Source organism: Muntiacus reevesi, chromosome 15 (genome assembly GCF_963930625.1).
Source record: "Muntiacus reevesi chromosome 15, mMunRee1.1, whole genome shotgun sequence".
Taxonomy (NCBI): Eukaryota; Metazoa; Chordata; class Mammalia; order Artiodactyla; family Cervidae; genus Muntiacus; species Muntiacus reevesi.
Genome location: NC_089263.1, coordinates 56,855,654 through 56,876,735, shown reverse-complemented (window position 1 = coordinate 56,876,735; position 21,082 = coordinate 56,855,654). Strand labels below are relative to the sequence as shown.

At 42.2% G+C, this 21,082-nt stretch overlaps 1 non-coding gene across 1 annotated transcript; it reads right to left on the bottom strand.

The window, feature by feature from the left end:
* Window positions 1-3,433: 3,433 nt before the first annotated feature.
* TRNAE-CUC (transfer RNA glutamic acid (anticodon CUC)) lies at window positions 3,434-3,506 on the bottom strand. Its single transcript has one exon. It is a non-coding gene; the product is annotated as a tRNA-Glu (tRNA).
* Between the last annotated feature and the right edge of the window lie 17,576 nt (window positions 3,507-21,082).

The window sequence follows — 21,082 nt, the reverse complement described above, 5'->3', positions numbered from 1 at the left end:
CTGTTCCGCCCCTCACAGCAAATAGTGTCACGTCCTGCACACCCTGGACTGCTTCCCGCTCCGTCCCCTCAGCTCTGTATCCTTCTGGCCGCAGGGAATGGGGCTGGCTTGCCTGCGCTTGGTCTCTGAGCCCCTGAACCAGCTATCTCCCGTCGTCCCTGACTGCACACGACCACGCCCCCGAAAGCCCCGCCCATGCCTCAGAAAGCCCCGCCCACGCCCCGAAAGCACCGCCCCCTGCCCGAGCAGCCTGGGTGGGGTTCACAGGACGGCCTGGGAGGGGCTTGGGTCAGTGCTCAGGACTCCGAAGCCTGTGGTTCAGAGGCGCCCAGCCCGGGACATGGCAGGAGGCCCGGCAGGCCAGCGCGGTGGACCGGCCGTCTGATTGCCCACCTGTGGAAAGAGAGGTTGGAGGTCCCCCTGTTTTACAGATGCCCTCAGACCCGGATGTTATGAAGTTGTATGTAGCGTAAACACTTTGTAATGTTGATTGATTAAATGTAAGACAGTTCATCTAACTTTGTGCTGGACCAGCTTGTATCCTTGACCTTGATTCTAGTGGAGAGAAGCAGGAGCAGTCACCAAGTAAGAATATTTGAAAGGGAAAGAATACTCATGAAATTACTGTATATATATATGTGTGTGTGTGTGTGTATAGTTTTTACTTTGGAGATAAGGCTGGAATTTATTTTCATATAATCCAAGTGCTCAAAAAGTCCAGTGTTCTTAGAGGTATAGTTTTGAGAACCACTGGAGTAAGTGACCTCAAAAAGTCACAGTCAGCCTCTCCTGGCATTCAGGACATACACACACACACGCCCCTTTTTTGCCCCATTCTCCTCCCTTCCTGGTCCAGCCAGCTCTGTCTCCTGTCCCTCCCTGGGTAGTTCCAATCCCAGCAGGAGCCCCTCCTGCCGGACACTGTCCCCAGCCAGCCAGCCAGAGTCCTTCCCTTCCTCCCACACCCCAGGTCACAGCCCAGCCCCCAGAAGCCTCCTGCTTTCTTCTCAAGATTCGCCGTGGCTCCTTCCTCCTTTATCTTCTGAACAGGTAAACAGGACCTCAGGCATCACAACGGAATGCCTTCCAGTCAGAGGAATACTGCTCCTCCTCACTTGCTGTAACCTTAGTCCATAGCTCTTCATCACAGAGCCATGTCAGGGTCAGGACACAAATATCAATAGGTTGTTAAGTATCTGAGAATTACAGAAGAAAAATACTGCTTCCCTGGTGCCTCAGATGGTAAAGAATCTGCTTGCAACACAGGAAACCCAGGTTCAATCCTTGGGTCAGGAAGATCCCCTGGAGAAGGAACGTGACAACCCACTTGAGTATTCTTCCCTGGGGAATCCTATGGACAGAGGAGCCTGGAGAGCTACAGTCCATGGGGATCACAAAAAGTCAGACGCGACTTGAGTGACTTAACACGCGTACAAGAATCTAATATGAGAATTGTATAAGAAAAATACTACTTTTCCTATTTTATATTCTCCGATCCCAGTCTTCGTAATTAGCATCAGACAGGTGAGCGTCTGGTTCCACACCTTCCTGGGCCTCTGTCTCAATCCTGTTGTTTTGCACGGTACTCAACAATGTTAGGAGTTTGGTCTATTGGAGCGTCGGAACCTCAGAGGAGGAGGAGCATCCATGGCAGCCAGTGGCCTATTTTAGGAACAGGCACAGGAACGGGAAAGTTCTCAATTGGGGCTGAATGTTTGTGTCCAACCCCCCCCCCCCCCATATTCATATGTTGAGGCCCTAACTGCTGGGTGTGTATATTTGGAGGTGGGACCTTTGGGAGATGATTAGAGTAAGAAGACGGCCTGAGGATGGGGCTTCCATGATGGAACTAGTGCCTTTATAAAAAGAGGAAGAAAGACCTCTCTCCAGGTGCACGCACCAAGGAAAGGCCGTGTGAGGACACAGCAGGAAGACGGCAGGCAGCAAGCCAGGACCACACACAACCACTGAGCTGGCTGGCCGGCAGTTTGCTCTTGGACTTCTGACCTCACACTGAACTGGGAGAAATAAACATCTGTTGTTTAAGCCCCCAAGTCTGTGATATTTTGTTACAGCAGCTCAAGCAAACCAAGGCTGTGTTCATGAAAACTTTGGCCACCTCCATGAACTCTGCTGAGGGCTGCAGATACAGCAGTGAACAAAACTGAGGCCCTGCTCTTGGGCAGCTGTCCCTCTGGATAAAGAAGAACAAGAAGCTCAGAACGTGCCAAATCCTACGGAGAAAAAGGAACACAGTAACCAGGTAGCAAGTTAGGTCAGGTGTTGAAGGAATTCCCATCCTTGTAGGTGGCCTTTAAGATCAGACCTTGAAAATGAGAAGGAGCTAGATTCTTAAGTTAGGGAGGAGAATCCCAGGATAAGGAGATATAAGGTTGTGCAAGTTTAATTTGCTGTGGAAATTGAAAGGGCACAAGATTCTCTTTACTAAGAGAATGCACGTGTGCGTGCTCAGCCTCTGTTATGTCTGACTCTTTGTGACCCCACAGACTGTAGCTCCTTTGTCCGTGGGGTTCTCCAGGCAAGAATATTGGAGTGGGTTGCCATTTCCTTCTCCAGGGGATCTTTCTGACCCAAGGATCGAACCTGCGTCTCCTGCGTTGCAGGCAGATTCTTTACTAAGCCACCAGAGAAGCCCTTTATGAGCATGTCATCCTAATTATAAGTGTGATACAGAATCTGAGTTTTCTGCAACAAGAATGACTTTGAGGTTGTGTTTGAGACCCCCAGGGTGGACAGTGGTATTGCTGAGATAGGGGAAGTGGGCTCAGTAGGACAGAAATGTCCAGACTGTTTTAACAACATGAGGTTTGAGTTGCTTGTGATGTTCCAGTTGGAGAACTGATAGGCTGTTGTTAGAATATGGATCTAAAACTCCCGTCAGGAGTAAAAGTATCAGTGTACGAGTCATTAAAATGACAATAGCAATGAAAGCCAGGGGCCTGGCCGAGGCCCCTCATGGAAAGATGGTGGCATCTTTAAACCGAAGAAGGAAGTATTTACAGAGGGCGGCGATGCTAGGCTGTGGAGCATGCTGGTGAGAGGCTGAATAGAGAGAAGTGGGCATCAGATTTGGCCATGTGGAGGCTGGTGGTGACATCGTCAGGAGAAGTTTGCTGTGATGGCAGTGTGGTCTGGTCAGGGTGGGCATAAGAGAGAAGGGGAGTGAGGAGAAACAGCCCTTGCTAGGAGCTTTGCTGTGGAGAAGTGTAGTTTGAGGGGGCTTCGGTCAGGGGTGACGGACACTCTACTCCTTTGTGCAGTTGAAGGGAATAAATTAATATTTATTAATTTTTTAATTTATTTGTCTGTTCCGGGTCTTAGTTGTGCCTTGTGGGATCTCTGACCTTCCTTGCGGCAATGCGGGCTTTTTTAATTGCAGCATGTGGATTGTTAGTTGCAGCTTGTGGGATGTTTCCCTGACCGGGGATTGAACCCATGCCACCCGCATTGAGAGTGCAGAGTCTTAGCCATTGGACCATCAGGGAAGTCCCAGGACCGGCATTCTTGAGGAAGCCAAGCAAGATGGACTGGGTCACAAATGTATGTTGGCATCTGACAAAGAGCTTCAGCAGTTACCAGTACCATACCAGTCTTGTTTCATTCCCCCCACCCTCCACGACATTGGGGTTTGGTTTTTGGCTGAAGTATTTTACAGGCTGTATAATTTCACCCACAAGTAATTTATTATGTATCTTCACAGAGAAGACTTTTTATTCCTGATAACCACAATACCATTGTCACCCCTAACAAAATTAACTGTAATTCCTCAATATCTAACCCAGTCTGTTTTCAGATTTCCCTAGTTGTCTCTGATGTCTTTCTGCAGCTGGTTTAAATCAAGACTCAGACTGTGTGTGGTTGATGCATCTGAAGTCTCTTGTGATCTATAACCCACCTCCTTCCTTACAGCAAACCAGGTAAACTTTTTTTAACTCTTAGGATTGTCATTCCTTTTTCTTGTCTAATGTCTCCAAATCTATGATAAGTAATAGACATTTTAAAAATTTTCTTAACTTTATTGGAAAGGCCTCTGGTGTTTCCCCATTAAGTATGAGCCCATCTTTGGGGCTTAAGTATTTATATTTTATCAAGTTAAAGAAAAATCTTTCAATCCCTGTTTTAGAATTTTTAACTTGAACAGATACTGAGTTTTATTACCTGCCTTTTGATATGTAAGGAGAGAATCATGGGTTATGTGTTCAGTCGTGTCCAACTCTTTGCAGCCCCATGGACTCTAGCCTGCAAGGTTCTCTGTCCTTGGAATTCTTCAGGCAAGAATACCAGAGTGGATTGATTAGATGGTAGTTTTATTAAACTTTAAGAATATTATACTGATGTTAGGATATTGACTCTTTCTTGCATTCCTGGAATGAACCACACTTAATCATGATGAATAATGCATTAGTGTATTGGTGGATCTCTTTGCTAGTGTTTTATTTTGTTTTATTTTATTTTTTAATATAAATTTATTTATTTTAATTGGAGGCTAATTACTTTACAATATTGTATTGGTTTTGCCATACACTGACTTGAATCCACCATGGGTGTACATGTGTTCCCCATCCTGAACCCCCCTCCCACCTCCCCTCCCCATCCCATCCCTCTGGGTCATCCCAGGGCACCAGCCCCGAGCACCCTGTATCACGCATCAAACCTGGACTGGCAATTCATTTCACATATGATAATATACATGTTTCAATGCCGTTCTCCCAAACCATCCCACCCTCGCCCTCTCCCACAGAGTCCAAAGACTGTTCAATACATCTGTGTAATGTTTTATTTTAAAATTTTGCATTGTAGTTAATAAGGTCTGAAATTTTTCTCCCCCCATCTTTGCTTTTGACATCAAAGTTATAGCCACTTCATAAAAATAATTTAGAGGTTTTTCTTTTGCTCTACTCTGTAATACTGTAAAATGCATTGGGATTATCTTTTTTTAGCTTGAAAGAATTCAAGTCTGGTGTTATTTTTTTCAAGGAGCTCTTCTCCAACTTCTTAATTTCTTCTATAGAAATTGGTCTGTTTATTTCTTTTGAATGAATGAAATGTTTTTCATTTCTACTGGAGTAAACTTTGATTAAATAACTATTTCTAGAAAGGTGTCCATTTCATCTGGGGTCTATACTTTATTTTCATAGTTGTTCAAAATAGTCTCAGGACTTTTAATGTCCTTTCTGCATTATTATTGCCCCATGTTATTTCTTTTTTATCATTAAAAATTCAGCTTTATTGAAGTATATTTGACAAATAAAATTTTAAGATATATAAATTATATGTCATGATGATTTTATATATATATATATATATATATACACACACACACACTGTGAAAGTATTCCCCCTTTTAGTTAATTCACCTAGCCCTCACCACACATATTTATTAATTTTTTTGAGATTATTTCAGTTCTACTCCCTTAGCAAATTTCAATTATACAATCCAGTATTATCAACTGTATGGTCACCAAGTTTTACATTAGATCCTCAGGCTTTACTCATCTTATAGCTGAAACTCTGTATCCTTTACCAACCCCTCTCCATTTGCCCCACCACCAACTCCTGGCAGCCACATTTCTACTTTTTGTCCCATGTTATTTCTTTTATCTTTTTTATTATTAAAAATTTTACTAAATCTTACCCCTCCAGTAAAATTAGGCTTGTCTATTTTATTTCCCAAAGAACTAACTTTTAGACTCATCTGTTAATTCTGTTATTTTGCTTGTTTTCTCTATCATTGATGCCTATTTTTATCTTTAATTCTAAAGTTGTATATTCTTTTGGTTTCTGTTGTCCCTTTTCTAGCTCTTTTAATTGGGTGTTTATTATTTTTAATTTTTATATGGTTATTTTATGTAGCAGCTTTATTCATATATAATTGACATACCATACAATGCACCCTTAAAATGTACAATCAGTTGTTTTTAGTACATTCACAGAGTTGTACAACCATCACCACAGTTGCCTATTCTGTATATTTCATATAAATGGCATCATACTGTATGTAACCTTCTGTGATGATACTTTGACATAATATTTTCAAGGTTCATATGTATTATGGCATATAATAAAATGTCATGCATTGTTAGGACTGAATAATATTCCATTACATGAATATACCCCACTTTATACATTCATGGATATTAAGGTTATTTATACTTTTTCCTATTATAAATAATGCTGCTGCAAACAGTCACACATTGAGTTTTTGTGTGGACATGTGCTTTCATTTCTCTTGGTAGAATACATAGGAGTAGAATTGCTGAGTCATACAGTAACTTTTTTAACTTTTTAAAGTACTACCAGACTGTTTTCCAAAGTGGCTGCACATTCCCACCAATAATGTGTGAATTTCATTCTTCGCATCCCTGTCAGTTATTATCTGGCTTTTTGATTCTAGCCACATAGAAGGTATAAAAAATCTCTGTATTTTTGATTTGCATTTCCCTGGTGGCTAATTATGTTTGTACATTTTCATGTTCTTATTGGCCATTTGTATATCTTCTTCGGAGAAATGCCTACTAAGATGCTTTGCCCATTTGTTTAATTGAGGTATATTTGACATGTAACATATCAGGCATCTAACATAATAATTTGATATTAGTATGCATTGTGAAATGATCATGACCGTAAGTCTAGTTAACATCAGTCATCATACATAGTCAGATTTTTTTCTTGTGATAATAATTTTTAAGATATGCTCTCTTATTATATAAATTTCAAATATATAATACAATATTGTTAACTATAGTCAACATGAAAGTGAGAGTGTTAGTCACTCAGTCATTTCCGACTGTTTGCCACTCCATGGACTATATAGCCTGCCAGGCTCCTCTGTCCATGGAATTCTGCAGGCAAGAATACTGGAGTGGGTAGCCATTTCTTTGTCTAGGGAACCTTCCTGACCCAGGGATTGAACCTGAGTCTCCTGCATTGCAGTCAGATTCTTTACCGTCTGAGCCATCAAAGAAGCCCATAGTCACCATGCTAAACGTTAAATCATCATTATTTATTTATTGTCCATTTTTAAATTAGGTTATTTTCTTTTTTATTACCAAGTTGCAAGAATTCTTTATATATTCTGAACTCAACTTGCTTATCAGATATAACTTACAAATATTTTGTCCCAATATGTGTATTGTCTACTCACTTGTTGATGGTATCCTTTAAAGTACAAAGCTTTTTAATTTTGATGAATCTAATGTATCTTTTTTATCACTTGTGTTTTTAATATTATATCTAAGAAAGCTTTGTCTAACCTTCACAGTCATGAAAGTTTACTCTTAGATTTTCTTCCAAGAGTTTTAAAGTTGAAACTCTTACATTAATGTATATAATCCACTCTGAGTTAATTTTTTTTTCAGTCTGAGTTAATTTTTGTGTATGTTGTGAGGGTAGGACTCCACGTGTTTAGCCAGTTACCTCAGTATCATTTGTTGAAAGACTTCTTCCTTCCACTGAAATGTCTTGGCACTCTTGTCAACAATCAATTGACTGGGGCTTCTCTGTGGCTCAGTGGTAAAGAATTTACCTGCTGATGCAGGAGGCATGGGTTCGATCCTTGGTCCAGAAAGCTCCCACATGCCGCAGAGCAACTTCGCCTGTGCACCTCAACTACTGAGCCTGTGCTCTGGAGCCCAGAAGCCACAACCACTGAACCCACACGCCGCAGCCACTGAACCCACACGCCTGGAGCCTGTGCACCCCGACAAAAGAAGCCACCGCAGTGAGAAGCCCATGCATCACAGCTAGAGGGTAGCCCCTGCTCGGCGCAACTGGAGAAAAGCCCACATAGCAGCAAAGACCCAGCACAGTCGAAAATAAATTAAAATTCTGTTAGAAAACTAATTGACTGTAAAAGTAAGGGTTTATTTCTGGATTCTCAGTTCTATTCAATTGATGTTTGCCAATACTACAGTGTCTTGATGACTCTATTTTTATGATAAGTTTTGAAGCTGGGAAGTATGTCTTCCAATTTTGTTCTTTCTCAAGATTGTTTTCATTCTTCTGGTTCCCTTGAATATCTGTGTGAATTTCAGGGTCGCTTGACAGCTTCTGCAAAGAAGTCAGCGGATATTTTGACAGACTGTGTTGATTCTGCAGATTAATATGTAGAGGATGGCTATCTATTCATCTTCTTGGGATGCCAAAGCAAAATACCATCGACGGGTGTTTTGTTTCAATGGTTATCTTTATACTGATATCTCAGGGTAATATTCTTTTAAAAATGCTATCTGTTGTAGCATTGTATGAAGAACTTTCTATAATGATGAACATATTCTGTTATCTGTGTTCTCGAGTGTGTGAAAGATATACTGGCTACATGTAGTAGTCAGTGGAGCACTTGAAATGTAGCTAGTATGATTGGGAAATTGAATTTTAAATTTTATTTGATGATAATTTAAAAGTAAGTGGCCATATGTGGCTGGTGGCTGCCATATTGGATGGTAACAGAGTTTGTGGTTCCTTAATGTGAAGAGTACTGAAATTAGTAACCTCTTCTTCCCCTTTCCTTTTTCTTCCCTAAGTATCTCATCCATTTAGTGCTAAATATTACCTTTAAGGCAATGGGAAAGCTTTGTTGTTGCTGTTCCGTTGCTAAGTCATGTCCGACCCTTTGTGACCCCATGGACTGCAGCACACCAGGCGTCCCTGTCTTTCACCATTTCCTGGAGTTTACCCAAACTCATGTCCATTGAGTCAGTGATGCCATCCAACCATCTCATCCTCTGTCACCCAGCCCCTTTTCCTCCTGCCCTCAATCTTTCCCAGCGAGTCAGCTCTTTGCGTCAGGTGGCCAGTATTAGTGCTAAACAATACCTTTGAGGCAATGAGCAGGCTTACATTATACATAATCTCTCTCTTCTCTCCCAGCTTTTAATAGATGAATTCTGTCTTCATTATTGGAGGATGGAACAAATACATAGTATTTTTCACCCTTTTGCCTCCTAATCTTCATTCTACAATTAAATACAATTAGTGCTCACTAGTAGTTCTTAGAAAAAGCTTCTCTAAACACTTCTTGATTGTTTGAACCTTATTGTTTTGTAGGTCGCTCAGGCATGGCGCACAGAACCAATATTCTCTGATTCTTTCAGCTTCATCAGCTTGTTTGTGTTCTTTATAATTGAAGATCACTTTGGCTGAATTAAAAAAATTCTTGGTTCACATTTTCTTTCTTTGATATCTGTACTTTATTACTCCATTGTGTTTTAATTTAAAAGTGTTCCATGGGAATTTCCTGCTGGTCCAGTGGTTAAGAATCCACCTTTGCAATGTGGGGGACCCGACTCTGATTCCTGGCGGGCGTCCTAAGATCCTTAGTTGCCACAGAGCAATTAAGTCTGTGTGCCACAACTACTGAAACCATGCCACAACTAAAAAGAGTCCAAGAGCCACAACGAAATATCCGAAGTGCCACAACTAAGACCTGGTGCAGCCAAATAAATGATAAAAGTGTTCCATGGAAGTCTAATCCCATATAAGGTACTTGGTCATTTTACCTTATGTCAAAAGGATTTCAATTCTATAAAATGTGATGCTTTTAATAGTCTGTGTCTCAGGGTTGACTGTTCTTGGTTGTATGTTCCAGGTACATCATATCCTTTTATTTTAAAATACACAGGTTTGGGACTTCCCTGGTGGGCCAGTGGCTAAGATTCCAGGCTTACAATGTAGGCTAGGCTACCTGGGTTTGATCCCTGATAAGAGAACTAGATTCCATATGCTACAACTAAGACCTGGTGCAGCCAGATATTTAAAAAAAAACACCAAAAAAACAAAAAACAGGTTCAAGTGATTTCGTTGTTTTATTTTCCAGAAAGTTTTTTTAGAAATATCTTGTATTTGTTCTATTCCACAGTATTACTTTTCTGAAGTTGGGGACTTGAGTGGAGGAGGAACTTTTAATATGCATATGTTGAATCTCCTTAGCCTGTTTTCTTTATCCATCACTTTCACTTGAATACTTTGGAAGACTCCTTTTCCTGATTTTTTTTTCAACTTTCTACATTATTTTTCTATCCTAGTTACTCTGCTGGGTTTTGTGAGGGGCTTTGAGGAAACTGGGAATCAATGCCATTGTTACCAAATTTCCTTGATTCTTATTGTTTTTTAAAGCTACTTTGTTAGTGTCATTGTATTCTGCTTACAAAACAACTTCATAAACAAAGGGGAAATGCCGTTAGAAATATACTAATTCTAAAAGATTCTCCCCCATCTTTTTATACCAAACAAGGTAACTTGAACTAGTTCAGTTAAATCATTGCCAGTTAGTGAGTCCATCTAGTTTTGGTGAGTGAACCTCCTATGGCAAACAGTTTACAAATTGAAGTGAGAAATTTCCCAAGAAAATGCTCTCACAAGTACTTTACTATAGTAAACATTCATAGTTTTGAGGTGGAAAATCAATAGTCCTTGAAACTGTTAAACTGAACATTTCAATAATATGGGAGAGCTCTTTGCACTTCTCAGTAATCGAATTCAACTTTGAAAACTGGTTCAGATGATACGGGTCTTTATACAGCAGCCCCATTGGTTAAGATGCTGATTACCTGAGCCCGTGGACTTGAGCCAAAAAGCCAAAAATCAAGAGAACTTGGTTGGTTGCTCTGACCAAATGATGCCTCCCCTCAACACTAGCCTTATCAGACCACCAACCAAGGGCACCTAGGAGCCATGTCCTTCACCACCTTTTTGATTGGACTGTATTTGTTTAAAGATCTGAGTGTCTCCTTCCTACCTATATCCTCTGACTCTTGAGGGTCATGGATGACCACAATAAATCTTCATCTTGGAAAGAACACACACAGATTTAGCATGTTACAGAAGTGTGTGTCAGCTGCCCGACTCTTTGGGATCGTATGGGCTACAGCACATCAAGCTCATCTGTTTATGGGATTTCCCAGGCAAGAATACTGGAGTGGATTGCCATTTCCTTCTCCAGGGGATCTTCCCAACCCAGGGATCCAACCCAGGTCTCCTACATTGCAGGCAGATTCTTTACTGTCTGAGCCACCAGGGAAGCCTGGCACACTGCAGTCCATGGGGTTGCAAAGAGTCAGACAACTCAGCAAACACACACACACACACACGAATAATAGATTCCGGTCATGATTTGATGATCCCATCTGGCTCATGGTGAAATCCCGTGTTTAATGTGATCTATTTATTGGCTAGGGCACTGCATCCTTTTAGAAAAGATTTAAGTTAGCTTGACTCCTCCCCTTCTTCCATATCACACTTCACTGTCTCCCCAGGGATTTCCGGGGGTCTCAGCATCTGCCCGTTGCCCCTTACAAGATTGGATTATGGATTATCTCCCATCCATTCCTGTCCATGCACATCGCTTCACCTTCCCTGGGCATCACTGTCATTCCTGACCACATGGCTGCACTTGACAGGATCTGGGGGTGCATTTGGAGTTGTGATTGAGGATTTGAGGAGGTTTTTGGTTCAACATTCAGACTATGCCTTAAAGTCAGTTATTCGACACTCTGGTTTTGAAAAGTCCCTTGGGCTTCCCTCATGGCTTAAATGGTAAAGAATCTGCCTGCAATGTGAGAGAACTGGATTTGATCCCTGGAAGATCCCCTGGAGAAGGGAATGGCTACTCACTCCAGTAATCTTGCCAGGAGAATCCCATGACAGAGGAGCCTGGCAGGCTACAGTCCACGGGGTCAGAGAGGGACACGACTGAGCGACTAACCGCCATTGTTAGAGCAGCACCAGACCCTCCCCACTAAGCCATCACCTCCTCCCTCCTTTCTTCATATAACTAATGTCTGAAATGCTAATATTCTTAGCTTATTATGCAGAACAACTGTGTTCTGGTTGACTTGGGGTAGCTCTTCTGGATTCAGTGCCCCGTCAATGTGTTTTTTGCTAAATAAAAGATGAACTGTTCCAAGGAGAATCTCTCCTAGGAGGCAGAACTGCTCTGGGTCATTGCAGGTTTTCTCTTTTCTTACGCTTTCTGCTTCCTTTCTTCCTGTATACCTGCTCAGAATGTTTGAGGTGAGGAGGGAGGGAGGAGGGGAAGAGAGTTCAGAAGTACAGGACCCATCAAAGAACACCTTCTGGAAAACAGGCGGAACTCAGCTGTACTGAGGGACATCCTGGGGTGTTCCAGGAGAGGACCGAGGCCAGGAGCAGGGAGGAAGTCTGGCCCAGGCCTGAGAGCAAGCCTGCAGTGCTGACTAGGAGCCGCTGAAGAGCTACCCCTCAGGGAGGTATTATTATAATGATGCCTCTTTTACACACAAGAAAATTGGGACTTAGAGGGATTAACTAGGGTATCTTCACTCTTAGTTAACACGGCAACCCGCTCCAGTATTCTTGCCCGGAGAATCCCAGGGACAGAGGACCCTGTCAGGTTACAATCCATAGGATCACACAGAGTCGGACATAACTGAAACGACTTAGCACACACACAAGATGATTTTGCTTTATTTAAAAAAAAAGAATTGAGGGACAAACCAAATGTCAGTGCCAGTTCTTTTATTTTTATTAATATAATTTAAACAGGAAGGAGGGAATGGTTGTTGGTCTGCAGCTAAAAAGATGAAGAATACTGCAAGAACAATACGATTTGCTCTATTTAAAAAAAAATCAAACAATTGGTTTATTTGAGGGGTTTGCCTTAAAAAACATGACATATAATCACAAATAAGTAGGTTGATTTTTGCTCCAAGTTACAGCTGCCTTTTTTCAACATTTCTACTTTTCTTGGAGACTGTTTAGCAGGGTGACAGGCACCCCCATCCCTGTTTGCTTCAGGCAACCCAAGAATGTATTTATCCAGGTGTTAATACCACAGAATGAAAAGGTAAACTTGAACTCAAATTGTATTGTTAATTATATACCTACTTAAAACATCTTTGTATATATAAACAAAAGAATAAAACTTGTGTACTATGCACGTTTTGCTGTCACATTTCTTGAAATCCTTTTAGGCAGAGATTTGTAAATATTGTATCCTGACTTTCATTAATCCCAGTTTTTAGTAGCCTTTAAGGTCCAAAATCACTGCAGATGGTGATTGCAGCCATGAAATTAAGACACTTACCCCTTGGAAAGAAAGTTATGACCAACCTAGATAGCATATTAAAAAGCAGAGACATTTGCCAACAAAGTTCAACAAAGGTCCGTCTAGTCAAGGCTATGGTTTTTCCAGTGGTCATGTATGGATGTGAGAGTTGGACTGTGAAGAAAGCTGAGCGCCGAAGAATTGATGCTTTTGAACTGTGGTGTTGGAGAAGACTCTTGGGAGTCCCTTGGACTGCAAGGAGATCCAATCAGTCCATCCTAAAGGAGATCAGTCCTGGGTGTTCATTGGAAGGACTGATGCTGAAATTGAAACTCCAATACTTTGGCCACCTCGTGCGGAGTTGATTCATTGGAAAAGACCCTGATGCTGGGAGGGATTGGGGGCAGGAGGAGAAGGGGACGACAGAGGATGAGATGGCTGGATGGCATCACCGACTCGGTGGACAGGGGTTTGAATAAACTCTGGGAGTTGGTGATGGACAGGGAGGCCTGGCGTGCTGCAATTCATGGAATCTCAAAGAGTCAGACATGACTGAGCGACTGAACTGAACTGAACTGAAGTGTACAGAGCCATGAGAATCCCCCCTTATCTGTAGCTTTACTTTTCATGGTTTCAGTTACCCAAAGTCAACTGGGGTCTGAACATATTAAATGGAAAATGTGGGCTCTGAGTAGCCCACCAGCCTCTGTCCATGGGCTTTTTCAGGCAAGAACACTGGAGTGGGCTGCCATTTCCTTCTTCAGGGGATCTTCCTGACCCAGGGATCAAACCCACATCTCCTGGCCTCTTGCATTGCAGGCAAATTCTTTACTTGCTGAGCCATTGGGAAAGCACGCAGGACAATGAATCATCTTTTTTCCAGCATGTCCCCACCCTTAGTCACTAACTGGCCATCTTGGTATTGTTGTACTTGTGTTAAGCAACCCTTGTGTTATTAACAAGGGTCCCAGAGCATAAGAGTGCTGCAGGGAGGAGCCAATTCTGACCCCACCTTGGATCTGTTACTTTAATCTTTGCTGCCCTTTGCTTTTGTTCACTAAAAGGATACTGTTTATACATAATAGCCTGCCTGGGGGAACCCTGCCCCTCTGCCTGATTGTTAAACCAGAATGCCTTTCTTCTAGACTCAGTCTGCCTGCAGGTGACTCCAGGAAAAAACAAATTAACACATCCCCTCCTCAGGGCTTGCCATTCTAGGAGATATTTGCAAGACTGTCTTTTTACTTTACTTCCTCACCTCCCCCATCTCTGTTCCATAAAAAGAACCTGGCATCCACACCCCAGTAAGATGGTTATTTTGAGACACTTGTCAGCCATCTTCTTAGTCAGCCACCTTATTCCTCGCCTCAAAACATCCTGTCTCTTGGTTAATTGGCCTGGCATGTGGCCAGCAGAGAGAGCTTGGACTCCTTAACAAGAGTAGTGATGCTGGCCATTTGGATCTGCCCAAAAGAAGCCATAAGGTGCTTCATTTAAGTAAACAGGTAAAAGTTCTCAATAAGGAAAGATCTTAATACTGTTAAGATCTACAGTGAGAATGAATATTCTATCCATGAAATTGTGAAGAAGAAAAAAAATTCATACTAATTTTGCCGCTACACCTGGAAAAGGCCACAGTGTGTAATAAATGCTACGTTAAAATGGAAAAGGCATGAAATCTACAATATTTTGAGAGAGACCACATTCACATAACTTTTATTATACTATATTGTTGTTATAATTGTTATGTTTATTATTAGTTATTGTTAATCTCTTACTGTGCCTAATTTATAAGTTAAACTTTATCATAGGCATGTATGCATAGGAAAAAACATGGTATATATAGGGTTAGATACTATCCGTGGTCTCAGGCCTCTACTGGGATTCCCATGGATAATGGGGGACCTTGTCCTTCAGTTCCAAGAGGCTGGAAGTAATGAGCTCACCGGTTAGCAATGCAAGGCTGATGGTGCATGACGTGGTACAGAGGGTCATGAGGCCGGGCTCTTAGCCCCAACGTTCTAACTTGCCGCAGGAATGAGTCATGGCAGCCCCTTCCTGCGCCTTGGTCACCTCCTCTATCCAGGAGGGGAGTTGGGCTCAAAGTGGTAACAATGGACTGATGAGCTACTTACCCCTTTCCACCCCACAAAGGAGTAAGTTAGTCTTCTTTTCTTCAATTTCCTCAAAGGTGTGGTTATTTGCCCCAAATTGTAAGCGGTGTGGCCCACGTGTGGCCAGAATCTGTCCCCCTTCCAGCCCCCACTATTCTGTATTCAGCTCGGTCCTCGGCCCTGAGCTAGACTCAGCAGGTGCACGCCCCAGGACAAGAGGAAGCCCTGTGGTGGTGATAAGTGGTGGGCAATGAGCAGGGATGCAGCAGTCAAGCAAGCCCCCCACGAGGAGGCAACACTTGGGGCTGGGACCTGAGGCGAGGAGGCCCCAGCTGTCCCGAGAGCTGAGGTGTGGACTCCTCAGCTGGGAGGACAGCAAGCGAGCTGGCCACGGGCAGACAAGACCCCGTGGCCCTACACATGAATCAGGAATGGAGAGAAAGACCCTGCTGGCCAGGAAGATTATTTTGTCCTAAGGGCCTGGGGGAAGCCAGAAGTGACACGTCTGATTCACCTCCTGTGTGCTGGGACAGACCTGAAGGCAGAGGAACCAGCAAAGTTGTCTAAACTGGAGGCCAGCAGACTTTTTCTGTACAGGGTCAGATGGTATTAAGAAATGTTTTCAGCTTTATGGGCCATAAAGTTCTCTGTTGTAGCCATACAACTGTCATTGTTGGTGAAAAACAATCGACAGCAATATATAAAGATGAGGATGGCTGCGTGCGAATAAAATTTTATAAAAACAGGGGCCTGGCCATATTTGGCCCACAGGCTACATTTTGTCACCTTCTGGTCCAGCTGGGAAATACGAAGATGCAAAGGTACTACTTGGCAGTGAAGGTAAGTAGGTAGGGAACCATCTGTAATTATTTTTTGGTGTGGGGTTGTTTTCGGTTCTTGAATATGAACTTTGATTGCACAAGTGAGATATAAGCACATTTTCCTTATAAGAAAATTAAACACTAAAAACATGAACACACTCCAGACTCAGATGTACTAGCCACTATTTTCATTTTTGGATGGATCATTATTGTGCTTCTTCTCTGTATTTATACTTATATATGGACTTCCTTGGTGGCTCAATGGTAAAGAATCCTCCTGCAATGCAGGAGATGCAGGTTTGATCCCTGGGTTGGGAAGATAGCCTGGAGAAGGAAATGGCAATCCACTCCAGTATTCTTGCCTGGGAAATCCCATGGACGGAGGAGCCTGGCAGGCTATGTCCATGGGATCACAAAAGAGTTGGAAACGACTTAATGACTAAACAACAACATACTTGTATCTGATGATCTATGTGGTATCATTTTATGAGGTTTCTGGGGGGGGCGGGGCAGGGACTATATGAATGGTATCCTGCTAAAGGAGTTGTCACACTTCTCCCTTCACCTCTCATCTCCCACCATTAAAGAGGTGTGGCACTGGCTGGGCTTTCTCAGCTTTTGAGGGCAGCATGTCTTGCCCATGGGAATGCCACTCTGACCCACGAACCCGGGAACTGGAAAGCTGCCTTGGCATCTGCTGGGTCTCTTGGCCCTGACGAAAGAGCAGATCTGTGGCAGAGCCCTCTCTTGCTCTGGGCCCCACTGCCACAGGCGATGTTCTAGCTTGGAGGGGTTGGTCCATCCTGCCACAAACCGCAGGGACCCAAAAACGTCACTGAAGACACAGCGTTGAACCTTCACAGGGGTTAACTCCTATTTCTGGGCACACATGTATCTTATGAGGGCATCTGGGGTGCCAGCCACTTCCTGTCCATCAGGTCAAATAGCACAAAGACTCTACCAGAGTGATGAGCATGATACCCTGTGAAATGCCAAAGGTCAAATTGTGTTCGAACTTAACATCAGTGGTTATGTTTTCCGGTGCTGGGTTATCTTTCATGTGTTATGTTCTGGGTGGTTCTAAATCATCTGAAGGGAGCAAGACTGTGAGGCTGCCAGGGTTAATACCATGACAGGCAGCCTGAATTAAGTTTTAGCTTCCCCCGAAACGGTAAGATTCCCTACCCCCATCAGGTAACCTGGAGCCAGCCAATCAATATGCGCCCAGTAAGAGACAAAGGGAAAACTGAAAAGCCCGCGAACGCCCAGGTTTGAAAAAGCCCGCGAAAGTCTGTACCAATAGAATTGCTTTGCAAACATGTAACCAATCCGCTTAAGCCAGCTACTAATTGCTTATGCATATCTTATAAATTTGCTAACAGCTTGGGCTCGGGGCTTTTTCTGACCCTGCACCACTGTGATGGGTGAGGCAGAAGGCCCTGGCTCGAGTCAGTAATAAACTTCCCTTTTTTGCGAGTTGCATTGTCTTAGAAGCCTTTTTTTCTTCCCGCTCGGGGATTCGGACATCGGGCATAACATTTGGGGGCTCGTCCGGGATCCCTTGACCGGGAGAAAAAAATGCTTACAGGACAAAGGGGAAGGATAAATAATAACACCGGTGCTCAGGAAGGACCAGAGTAAATTCAAGGCCCTGCTGGGGAGCAGGAGGGTACGTATCTGGCGCAGAAGGAAGGCTTTCTATAAAGGGGGACTAGTTGGCGTAAGGCCAAGGCCAGCGGACGCGCTGGGAGGCAGCCGACTCCGCGGGAAAAAAAGTTCCTCTCCCGACCCCGAGTCTGGTGAACAGCGGACACCATTCGGTAAAGTACATCGGCTACCGGGAGGCAAAAAAAAAATTCAGGGGGCCCGAAAACCCAGCTCTGTGTCGTCGGCCGACGTCTGTCTGTCTGTGTGTTTGTCTTCGGCTCTCCGTGTTTGTGTGTGTGCCGGCATTGTCTCTGGTCTCCCTTTTCTGGAAGCCCAGGAAAATTCCTGTAACGCCTGGGTGTCTGCAGGTGGCAGGAGACGTCTGTAAGTCCACCCCTTTTGCCCCCTCTCCCGCCTCCTCCTCCTTCTTTCAACCTGGCTTCCCTTCCTCCTTTTAAAATCTTTGAAGACATCTGAAGTTTTGTGTCTCTATAGAAGGTTTTCTGAGAGACTGCATTCTTGTATTTAAGGGAGTGTCTGATGAGGACTGCCAGGTTTATATGTGTGTGTGTCTAAATAATTAGGTCATTTCCAAATGAAATAAGATTTTAAAACATTTACTACTAAACACTAATTTCCTTTTACAGAAAAACGAAAGAGATTTGGGACTATAAATGAATAATGTTCCATGCCATCCTAAAATGTTTTAAAAAAAGCAAGAGTTTTAAAAATTATCACTGGTATTTATGCTCACCAATCTATAAAATGCTAATATAAAAGTTAGCTCTTGATTGCTAAAAGAAAGCAAGAAGTGTGCTTTCAGTAAAGTATGAAAAAATAGTAAAAAAGAGTTATGCATGATCAAGATTTTCTAAAATTAAATTACAATTAGTTAGATAAGTGGACTTTGTTAAAAATGACCTGGTTGTAAGAAAACTGCTTAGAACCAATTAGGTCCAAGTGGCTGAGCTGACTTTCACTAGACCTTGAGCCTTGGTATTTACACCCACTGTGACATATCAACAAGCTAAATGATACACCCATCAGCATTGACTAAATCTGACCAAATGTTCTAAAGCTCTTAATTGATCTTTTCGATAAAACTTCCTAAATTGAATTCTTTTGAAGTTCCTTTGACATCTAGCTAACTTTGGGGTGTTTCAGTGGGCCCCTGAAACACCCCAAAGAGGGATATTAAACTGTTTATTTAGTTGGTTAAATTACATGAAAAAGATTATCAAATGAGTAATAAATCTGCTCATGTTATAATGTATGAAAAATTTATAATACAGATATCCTAAAAAGTATATGGAGTTCTTAACATTCTGATACGTCTTGGTATTCTAATGAAAAACCTGATGACTTCACAAAAGTTAACAAAGGACTAAATGAACCAGCAAATATGCTTATAACTTTTATGGTTTCTATCTAAAAATTACAGGTTTAAATCGTGTGTTTTCCGGAAATAAAAAAACCTTCCTCTCAAGCTAGTTATAAAAATAATTTGGTCTCTTAGGTTTCCAGTAAGTTTAACAAATGAGCTAAGAAGGTTATCTCACTAACAGGTACATAAATGTTAAATCCCAGTTTGTTGATAGAAGTCTGCATGTAATAAGACTCATTTCTCAGATAGTTCTTTGCTGTTATGTGATATTAATGTAAAAGTTTGTTTCTAAAGCTTATCTCAGTAATCTATCTTTGGATGAAGATCAGATGCCTCGTGACCTGCAACCAGGACTGGAAAAAGACATAATTTAAGAGACTGTCTCCAACCTGGATGAAAAGACTTTTTATCAGGTACTCTTAACTAGCTCATGCACAATAAAACTGAAGAAAAATTAACTCTTAGATTAATTCCCACTTTCAAAGGCTCCTACACTGGATTAGTCTATAGAGAAGACAGCTGACCTGATCTCACCTTAAAATGATGCTCAAACAAAAGAAACTACACCAGGATGAGAAGACAGCAACATCAGAGGTAGACAGCTTGCCCAAGATGCTGGATCTGCTTTGTATGATCATTTATAATGTTTTCTTGACTTGTTAGACCTTTGCATATAAATCAAATGCTTTTCTAGCAGAGGCCTGATTCTATGCTGGTTTTAGAAATCAATCCAATTGTTGGGTTTCTGGCCAATTACCTGTATCTAGTTCTGGGTTACCTTGGTAAATTTCTCCACTACAAGACTCTAACTGGTTGGCCCTGAAAAAATTTAGATCCCCTCACTGGGCCAATTAATAATGCCTACTCTGACTCTGGCCATAAATTTGAGCCTTTTTCTATTCCTCAAGCTCAATCAGAACAACAAAAAAGTTTCAACAACAACAACAAAAAAAAAAGTCTCCCACAATTATAAGAGGTTTAAAGTCTCCTCTGTGTTAAAAACAATTATATCATGCTAAAGATAATCAGTCTAGTAACAGTAGAAAACTGAGCTATGTGCCTTATAGATGGTAGTGCCAATGTATAATTTCCCTGAAAGATAAAGATTCGTACAGAATAGACTAAGTCAGACGACCTGGGATATATACTGGGCTACATCTAATGAAAGCTCTTAAGTCTTACTTGTGACTTTACTAGTACTGCTGGCTATGTTCTTTGTACTTCACCTGTTTTACAAAATTGGTATTTCTTACAGTGCCAAATGTATGACTGAGGCCTCTGATAAAATAATATATAGTTCCCTATGAGATCAATGATGATGGCAGTGTAACTCTAGGTATGAGAAAAAGCAACAAGAGGGAATGTTTTCCTGGACCAAGAGGCTAGTAAGACAGGTGGTCCAGAGAATTTTGGATACTGTTTTATGGCCTAGTCCAGTAACAGCACGTTGAGTGGCCTGTCAACAAAATCTTTGCCAAACCTGAGAATGGACATTCTCAGCACCGTGGGATAAAATGGCCTTGAAATGCCCCCCTCAAAATCATGGTCAAGTTTATGAACAAAAAGGGGCTCTGCCAACTGAAGATTGACACTTGCCATCTACATCTACAGAGATTGGATCATGGCCACTGCAGCTGCTGACTTTTAACGGCCCTGAAGGGAGTTCAGGGTGAAGATCAAAAATGAGGCACTCCGTGCTCTAGAAAAAAAACTGGCAGAACAGGCCTTCAGATAGTTAGATCTTTTCAGGAGATTTTGTGAGTCCCAATTCTTGCATCTTCTCATACTTAGAAAAACACTGACATCATTAATGGTGCCATCTGCTTTGGCTATTAAAAAAAATTTTACAATTAAAAGTCAAAATAGAGTACTCAGCTATGGTTCAGACATCCTGAGAAATAACCAGGTGTTACTATGGGTGTAGTTTCAGATTAGACATTGTATTGCTGGACACTTGAGTTTTCTGAGTCGTGTCGGGCTTGGATGCCACCATTCTCAAAACAATGTCTGCTGGAAGCTAGTAACTTCTACCTTACTTTTTATAAGGCTGGGCAACTGGCCACCTGGCTACAGG